Consider the following 9,130-nt stretch of genomic DNA (forward strand, 5'->3'; position numbering starts at 1 on the left):
TCCTTTCTGAGCAGTGTTTGGAAAGTGCTCCCGAGCACAGCAAGCCTGTCAGCAGCAAACCTTCAACTCCTGTTTCCTGTTTGCCCGCCCTCCTTCTTCATCTGCCTACAGGTAAAGACAAGTTTACTCCTGATCATCCCTTTGGAAAGTGCTGCTACCACAAGAAAACATGGAGAACTACGAGATGGCTGGCATTGGTGAAAAATTACAAGGTAAAAAAAAAAAAGGGTAATACCACACAGCTCAGTCCTGTTGAAAACAAAGGCTAATACTAAACATGAGCATCCACTTGTGGAGGGATCAGCTCTGGGGAGAAAGATTACTGAAACCAGCACCTACAGCTTGACAGAAATGGATTTACTGCCTAAGTCTAACCATTTTCCTTTTATAAATCTGCCATAGCGTTGTGATGTCAAGTCATCACTAGTCAATTGAATCTCCCTCTCATCTTACACTCTTAACACACCAATTCTGAAAATAAAAACAACCAAACAAAACCCCACTTGTGTTACAGCTGTTACAGGTGATGTTACGTATATTACTAGCCAGCTGGTTGCTTTCGTGCCTCCTCCACGATAAAGAGCACTGCTTTCACACAGGCCATCAATAAGCCCTGAATGTTCTCACAGGTAAACCACAATAGCTGGAGGAGCTGATGTGCAGAAATGCTGTGTCCACAGCACCAAATGACATCAATGGAAGATGCACGTGTTCTGCACCTTCAAAAGCCCTGACTTTCTGCTAACGCCATTCAGATCTACCAAAGAGAACACAAAAAGACATAAAAGTACTTACAGAAGTGAAAACAAGGTGATACCACCTACATAAAAGAATCAAGTAAAGCAACAAAACATTAAATGGCTCTGACAGATGTTCTCATTACTTTATATCCTTACAGGGATTGTTCCTTTTGCCCAGTCTTAAATGCTTCATAGAATGGGACTGCCACCATTTCCTGATGACAGCACAACTAATAAGCCTCACTGTGCAGAAATGTTTCCTGCCATTAAGCCCGATTCTCCTTTCCTCATTCTTCTTCCATAGGTCAGGATTACTCTCTTCAGCATTCCCTGAAACCATCGTATTACCTCTGCTCACCCTACCAGCCACGGATCAAGGCAGGTATTCTTTAAAGGCTCTTCAACTTTTATTCCTGCCGCCCCCCCCGCCCCGCCATTATCTCTGCTCAGTTCATTATTAATACTAGTTTTCTCAGAATTTATTTTCTGAAATTCAGGTGCTTCTAGCTGTTTGTAGTAACCTAAACGTGAACACATCAGTACCAGAGGGAATACATTAGCACTATACAATGCAAAAGAGCTTCACCCTGAACCAGGACCAAAACTGCAAATATTATACCAAAACTACTTCACAGGTCCCCCCAGGACTTGACTATCTTTTGAAAAGATCTCCTGTTTCCCAACCAGCAGCACATAATGGCTTCCAAAGATACTCCTTACATATCTGGACTACAGCTGAGACACTGGGACAAAGAGGGGAAAAGAAAGATGGTTCCTTCCCCAAGTGTCATGCATGTTAAGTCTTCATGAGTCACTGCCAAGGAAGACAGACACTCAGTACCTGGCTATCACTTCATACAAAGTAGATGCATTTATTTTGCAAAATCACTTGCCTGGGACAGCTTCCAAAAACATCCCTTAGTTAGCTAAACAGAAGGAGAGTTGACGCTAGAGATGTCACATGGTGAAGCCTTAGATCCTACTAATAATATTCCTGAAGCCATACCCAGATCCATTGTAGTGAAAGCTTTGCCATGGATTTATATAGGACTAAATATGAAAGACAAGCATTCCAATATTCCGTACTTGCCTGGCTGGGTTTTCACATAATAATTTTTCAAAATAATCAAAAGATTATTTTTTCTAGTCACCATGGTACGGTTATAACTGCTACCAGTATTTCTTGGCTTAACATGACAACTGAATGCAGTTACTGCAAATCTGCTGTTGGGGAAACACCTAAATATAAGACAAGAGATCAATGATACTAATGTTAATAAACAATAATAAGCTCATATTCATAGTTGTCAGGTTATTTATTCTTCTTGGGAAAGCAAGAATATGTACACATTTCTACTGTGGCAGTGTTTCTGGAGAAGTGATTCTCAAACAACAGTCCATCAGGCACTGACAAGCGGATCTTAAGTGTACAACTTCTGCAGTGCTTTTTATTAAAAGCTTGATGAAAAAAGTGCAGGAAAATCTGTAAGGAAGTTTTAGTGGTGACCCAGGTCAACCCACTCAAGAATTTGGAGAATCACTACTTTAAATTTACTCACTCTGAACATGTTGGTACTCGTAAAACTAAGAGAGATCAATAATGAAAGATGAGAATCTGGAATGCAGAAAGCAAACAGGATAATGATATGCAAATCATCTGGGTACAGAGAGACAGGTCTAATTGCTGGGTCCATTAGACACTGGATTTCAAAAATACCCAGCTCAAGCTGAAATTCACTGTGACCCACTAAGGTCCGCAAAAATTGTATATGGTAGATAAAAGAAGAGCTGTGCTATTCCCCGCAACACAAACTTTTAAAATGAAAAACTGCATGAAATTTGGTGAAATTCAGCATGAAGAGAGCACGAAAGAGGTTTAATTTGTAACAATTGATTGAGGATGTGATTTATGGCTGTGTTATGCTGACATGTTCCACCTTGGCTGACTTTAGGAACTGCTGCAGTGAACCCTTGACCTAAAGCAAGAATCAAACCTAAGAAAGACCTAGCAACAGACCTAAGAAACCACGCTGGCAGAGATCTGCGAAAGCCTCCCGTTATCCACCAGGGAATCTGGCAAAACTCTCAAGGCAGGGATTCATACACAGGCTCTCAGCCCATCCATGCTGCCCAGAAGAAACGTGCTATGGGAGACACTGAAGTCTAGCTCTTAGCAGTACTGTTCTGCAGAGTCAATATTCTTCTTTAGGTCTCTGAACCTGACAGTGAGATAGATGCCAACCTGCTCCTAAAACTGGCTTTGAGAAATCACTGGATGTATGATTGCGAAACTTAGGGATTGAATGAAGCATGGCCTTTTGCGTGAAAGCTGAGCTCACCTGGCTCAGTATGCTTTGAAAACTCATCTGCCAAGAAAGATACGGCATCTCTTGCCCATTGGAAAAAAAAAAAACAAAACCAAAACCCACCACCACCAACCATCTGTCACCTTCCATCTTGAAAGTCCTATTAAAATCAGGTTTAAGAAGTTATCGTATTGCAAGCAGCCAGCAATGGTGAAAGATACACTGCAAAGGACTATGGACATGATTAAAGGGAACACAAAAACCTGCTGGCTTTAACAAAATGCCAAAACTTAAGTAGAAGGAGCTGCTTCGCTACCTCCCTGGACCTCAACTCCTCTCCTAGAGCAAACAGAAGTAGCAAGACGGGGAGGAAGGAAAGTAAGTGACATACAAAACACTCAGAATTGCCTCTACACAGGCCTTTGTCTTCCTCCCAGGAATGCTCTATATGGGCACCACGTGATCACGTAGTTGTGCGTGGAAAGACAGAAGCCATCAGCAGGCCTTAAAAGCAACAGGATTCAGCTCTCTGATGTATCTGTTCTTACTACACACACGCACGGGTTTCAGATTTTGACGTTGTTTTAAACACAGACTGCATGCTGATAGTATTTTAAGTAACAAGGTAATTAAAACTGAAGCCCAATAGACCTCCCACACGAGTACCAATGGCATCACTGTTCATATTCAACACGGTCAGCATTATTATTACAGTAATTGTAAAGTGAATTAACCGTTCTAAACCTGTTATTTCAAAGCGTTACACTGATCACTTACCATATTCTCCTTAACTTAAAAGGACTGTCTTTCACCACAGCACCCTGGAATAAAGTGCAGATCCGCTGCTTCACATGTTTGCTATTGCCCATTCGGAGCGCTGGGTGCGGCTCGTGGAGCGAACAGACTATAGCCCATCTGTTGAGGCAGGGAACGGATTTAGCAAGACAAGCGTGGGAGCTGAGCAACTAAAATCTCAGTCATCCTAGCAATTACCCTACTTACTCTGCACCTCCCTCGATCAGCTGGCTGGTCTGTCCCCTGTGACAGCCAGGGATTGCGGGGTTTCTTGCTGGCAATTGCATTTTTCCCCCTGCAGCTCAAGCAAATTCATTCTTCTTTGTACATACCCCTGCTGCGTAGCCAGGCACATGTGCCAGGCAGTCTGCCGGGGGCTTCCCTGCAACTTTCCTCCCAGTCTTGTCTTTTTTTTTCCGGGAGAGGTCTCATTAGCTTGGTCTTTCACTTGACCCAGGGGAGCTTTGCTAAATTCATCCAGCCCACGGTTAGGCAACATACAGCAGCGTAACAACTGCAGCAAGGAGTCACTCATTGAATATTCTTATTTCATGCTTTAACAGACATAACACCTATGCCGCTTCTCCCATCTATATACAAGATACCTCTACACTCTCGTAACAGGTTGCTCCTCCCGACAAAGGCTCACTATACCGATTCAACTGCAGGTCCACAGAATACAAAAAATGCATGCAGTCAACTTGTGCAAATTCAGGATGGCAAGTACAGGACGCTAATACAATTCTGTACACCTCTTTAGGTGTATTTTCTCTGGATATGAGATTCAAAACACAACTGCTGTAAACGGGAATTTCCTTTCATCTCTACCTGCCATAAATGAATCTCAGGTGAGGTTATCAGAAAGGTATATTAAAAAGGTAAAAATAAGTCACTGGTTTCTTCTACATTGGACAGAAATAGTGAATAATGTTTGAAAGACTAATTAATAACTACAGTCACATTCAGTGCTATTCAGTTTGTGCGCTATTTGGTGCCTGTATCAGAGAATCACAGGCTATAAAAGCGAGTATATTTTAGTAATTTCTGAGGGCCAAGATAGAAAGTGCATTTTTCAGTTTGGAGAATTTAAATTTTTTTTGTATTTTATTATAATTTTATTAGCTTTTTAGAGAACAGAAATCAAAGCTTTTTTATATATGTGTGTGTGTATATAGAGAGATATATATTCCACATTCTGTAAGAACATAAAGTTTCTGAAACAGCTCTTTACTTTTTCTACAGCATTTCCCTCCTCCCCACCCCCAACATCAAGCAGGATTTTAACTTCATGGCTAAACAACTTTGATAGACCTATTCAAATAGATTTTGAGTCGAACTCAAAGACCAAAGGAATCACAATGGTAATTTCACAGAATCATAGAAATGTTAAGATTGGAAAGGACCTCCAAGATCATCAAGTCCAAGGAAGGAAACTGTCCTGTCTCTTCTTTAAACTCTTTAGTGTAAGTTTTTCCTCACAGAATCATTAAGGTTGGAAAGGACCTTTAAGTAATCAAGTCCAACCATCAACCCAACACCATCATGCCCACTAAACCATGCCACATCTACATGTTTTTTTGAACACCCCCAGGGATGGTGACTCCACCACCTCCCTTGGGAAGCCTGGTCCAGTACCTGACCACTCAGTAAAGACATTTTTCCTAATATCTAGTCTAAACCTCCCCTGGCGCAAGTTGAGGCCACTTCCTCTTGTCCTATTGCTAGTTACTTGTGAGAAGAGACCAACACCCACCTCACCACAACCCCCTTTCAGGTAGTTGTAGAGAGCGATAAGGTCTCCCTGCAGCCGCCTCTTCTCCAGACTGAACAACCCCAGTTCCCTCCGCTGCTCCTCCTAAGACTTGTTCTCCAGACCCTTCACCTAGCTTCCAGTATGATACCACAGTATTATCAGCCACAGTATTATCTACAACATTTCCTGCACTGAACCCAAAACCTCATTTCCTATCTTGATTTCAAGTGACAAGCAATCCATGACTATTTATGTGATAAACCTAGATATTGCCATTCAGCAGTCTAGGGAGATCATTTCATTTAACCAGGTATTTTAATCTTTAATCAGTGGAGCTCTGACTGTAATAATTCACAAAAGACAATGACTGCAACTAAACTTTAATTTTCCAGTAATTAGAATTTAGTCCTCTATATTAAAAGTTCTATTCTGTTCTGCTGATGTGAGAGTGGTTATTTTTAACTACAATAACTCATTAACAAACAATCAGGGTGATCTACTTTGTTTGGCAAGGGATACATCAGCTTTCTTTTCTGTCTACTTGCCACTGTAATACCATTTCCAACATGCAACTTTCACTTTCAAGAAGACTGTAAGAGGAATAAAGCCTGCATCTCACATTTTACAGCTCAAAATCCTCAATCCAGATCTTACCTCCCTACTCCTGATGGTACACATGGGATGTGGACAGGGCTGGTTAATGTAAAAACTGAAGACCAGAGATTTTTCACCAAGCTGACAAGGAGATCGCCCTATCTTCATATATGAGTCATGCTTTTCTAATTGCTAATTAACGAGGCAAAGCCATAGGCATACAGGCACTTGAATTTCAAGCCTTTACACTCAGAATAGCATTTACTGAAAAGTTGTCTCAACGTTGTTCCTTGAAATCTATCCAGAACTCTAGCAGAAACGACTAGCAACAGCTCCACTCATTAATGGGAGTTTTAAGAGAGAAGCAAGAAGACAAGCCAGAATGCCATGCTAGTCTGAAAGAACCCACAGGTGCCTTCAAGACACTTGACAGGACTCATCTATTGAGAAGTAATGTAGAGGAGCTATGGGGTTCAGACCTTCCGATATCCACACGTGGTGGGGGGCGTGTCTTGTCCACCGCATCAAAGACACTCTTTGTTACAGGTATGAAGAGTTTGGAATAAATGTGACTCTTTGTACCTGTATAAATAAAGCTATGTTTAGACAATGACACAAGTCTATAATTAAGTGTTCCTCATTATAATTTTCTTAGCAATAACAGTGTTTCCTAACAACAGTACTACTACATTAATTGCTTAAGATATTTTTTTCTGACACTTGTTAGAGAAAGGTTTTCTTTGTCCCGCTTAAAATGATCCTATTCCTTTTTATTGCTGCAAGACAAAGAAAAAAAAAAAGTTACCTCTGCATCTAAGATGGCTGTTCCACACCAACTCATCACAGTCATCTGAACTTCCTTAAGCTGTGACACAAGGATCACTCCTGCATAATAGCAATAGGCTGGTGCTGTAAGGAGAATACAATTTCCCTGCAGGAACCAGCAGAGGCAGCTGAACCGGTTTATCAAGGACATTGCCATCCAAATCCAAACAGGATTCCTGTGGCTGGAAGTGGTTTTAAGTGTCAGAAGTGTCATTAATCATTGCTATGCTTTCTTGTGTGAAGTTACATAGGTCACAACTCCGTCAGGAAACAGTTCTCCCCTCTGGGAAGTGAAGGCAAGGTGCTCACTGGAAGCCCCAGCTGCAGTTACAGTTAAAGGCCAGAAACACAGGAAGTCTTCAGATGAGCTCAGGTATTTTAAAATGCAAGGAAGGGTGCAGTTACAGCACAGTTACAATCACCCATTTTCTGCTTGAACATTTTCTAGCTGTGACCACACATGCATATGCTTCACTGAAAGCTAAAATATTTAGCATGCATGAGCAATTCTTGTTTAGCATGTAAGGAGAGAAACTTGTTTACTTCTATTAAAGCAAGACCATCTAATATGGAGGCAATAAGTTTAATATTCAAATATGAGAAGTGTTTAATTGTCTTTCCTTGGAAAATGACCAATTTGCTGATTTGACATACCCATCACAATTAAAAAAATACATGAAATAAACTTTACAATATCCAGGTCCTTACATTGTCATTACCATATTGTCTGGGGTAATAGTAGGGGAGGGCTTTCATAAGCATGTCTGTCTTCCACATCAAGACAATTTCCAGACAGAGAGAACTCTCTTGTGAATCACACAACAGATGAGTCTTACCACAATAATTTATTTCTTAAAAATCTAGTTTATTGCACTTGTCTCAAAGCACAAACAAAACCAAAAACCTAAATACAGAAATAAAAGTAAAAAACCCATCCTAATTTCATTTAAACTACCCTAAAAAGTAGTCTGATAAGAGCTCTTGACACCGATTTTGTATTAATGACCATAGCAAGGTACCGTATTATACAGTAAACATACAACTAGCAAGCTCAAGCCATTACCAAAGTGACTTTGAAAAGCATAATACAAAAGTGTCACTATTAAATAATGCCATTGTACTTGAGCATCTGGTGCTTGGCAGGACACAGAGAAGTACTCATGTCCCTGCTCCAAAGTGATTGACTCAGGAGCTGCCACAAGATACTTTTAAGCTGAGTTTCAGCTTCTTTGGGGTCCTCAAGATACCAAGCTATGCTTACATAAAACAGGCTGGGTTACTTCACAAGCTGATTCCATTACAATCCACTGCCAGACAGGCTAAAAAAACCCTCTGGGGTAATGAAGCAAACATATCATCTGTAAAAGGGAAACAAATCTGTCCTCCCTGTAAGACTTGAGAGACCAGACTGAGAACGGACAGCAAATATCACAAATGCTACTAAAAAAAAAAAACCCAAAAAAGTGACATAACTTGGTTCTCTCCCCACCGATTCACTTTCTCACCTTGCACCATGTTTGTTCCAAGAATTATTCTGAAAGAGAACAGAGGTTAAAAAGAAAACACATCCTTTTCTGTATGTAGTAAGTTCTCAAAACAGAAACATGCCCACTTTTCAAGTCCTGGCCTTTTCTGAAGCTGGCTCTTCTACAGTATTGGTTAGCAGCTGCTTAAAATATTCTGATGATTTATAAGCTTAGAGCAAACACAAAATAACTCTTCCACCTACATACTGAACTCAGGTTCTCCCAACTATAGTTCTATTGCTTAAAAAAGATGAGGTATCTTTCAAAGAAGATTCAGTTTAAAGAAAATTAAACTGCAATGATTAACTTATGTTACTTCCCAGTTCATCATATACCTCTGCTGCAACATCTGTTAAGCATAAGACACTTCAAAATTTAGCTAACATAGCTAAAAATAAGAATATTGTTAAGTATTTTCTCACAATATCACAATTTTAATGGGATATATAGGTAATTTTATCAATTACCATTTTTCCTTTTAATACATCTAAGTTTGGTACTCAGAACAATTTGAGTCCAAATGTTAAAGCACTGGCTGCAGGCACAGATACAGCACAACAGGAATTATGAAAGCTGCCTTGTACATTCCTG

Source organism: Phaethon lepturus, unplaced genomic scaffold (assembly GCF_000687285.1).
Source record: "Phaethon lepturus isolate BGI_N335 unplaced genomic scaffold, ASM68728v1 scaffold18222, whole genome shotgun sequence".
NCBI lineage: Eukaryota > Metazoa > Chordata > Aves > Phaethontiformes > Phaethontidae > Phaethon > Phaethon lepturus.